We start from the raw sequence: 605 nt of genomic DNA, 5'->3' as shown, positions 1-605 counted from the left end.
AAAAAGACAAAAACAAAACTCTTCTCCTTCTGTGAAAAAAAAAAATCTAAAATACCAAAGACTTGGACCAACTAACAAACAGAAGATAAAATCAAGAAAAAAAAACACTCAAAAACACTATCATTATAATTTGTAGTAATAGTAATATTGATGATGATGATGATAATAATCATAATCAGGATTATTGATAATAATATAATAATAAATGATAATAGATAGATATAGTAGAGTACAGAGGATAATATATGATTTATTGCCAATGTATGCAGATGGCAGCGTTTGACCGGCAGGTGTCACCATTCGGCCATCTTTGCTCTGAGCTGCTAATTGCCTGATATTAAATCTCATATTAACACATTTCTGCTCTCTTCCATCACTGCTCCTGTTCGACTCCAACAAATAGTCACTCAGAAAAAAACGAAAAAACCAAATATGCTTTCATACAATAAAAGAGGGTGAAGGGCGCAGATCTCCGGGGATCACTGTGGGGCTGATGTTTGCTGTGGCCGCTTCCATGGCTACCGTTCACGGATGCCACGAAGAAGAAGCGTCTCGCAGGGCGTGGTGGGATAGGAGTCTCCTGGCTGGAGGACTGAACAGTGCCC

This window comes from Stegastes partitus, unplaced genomic scaffold (assembly GCF_000690725.1).
Source record: "Stegastes partitus isolate 25-593 unplaced genomic scaffold, Stegastes_partitus-1.0.2 Scaffold1765, whole genome shotgun sequence".
NCBI lineage: Eukaryota > Metazoa > Chordata > Actinopteri > Pomacentridae > Stegastes > Stegastes partitus.
The sequence above is the reverse complement of the archived record's forward strand: the minus strand, read 5'-3'. Positions refer to the sequence as shown.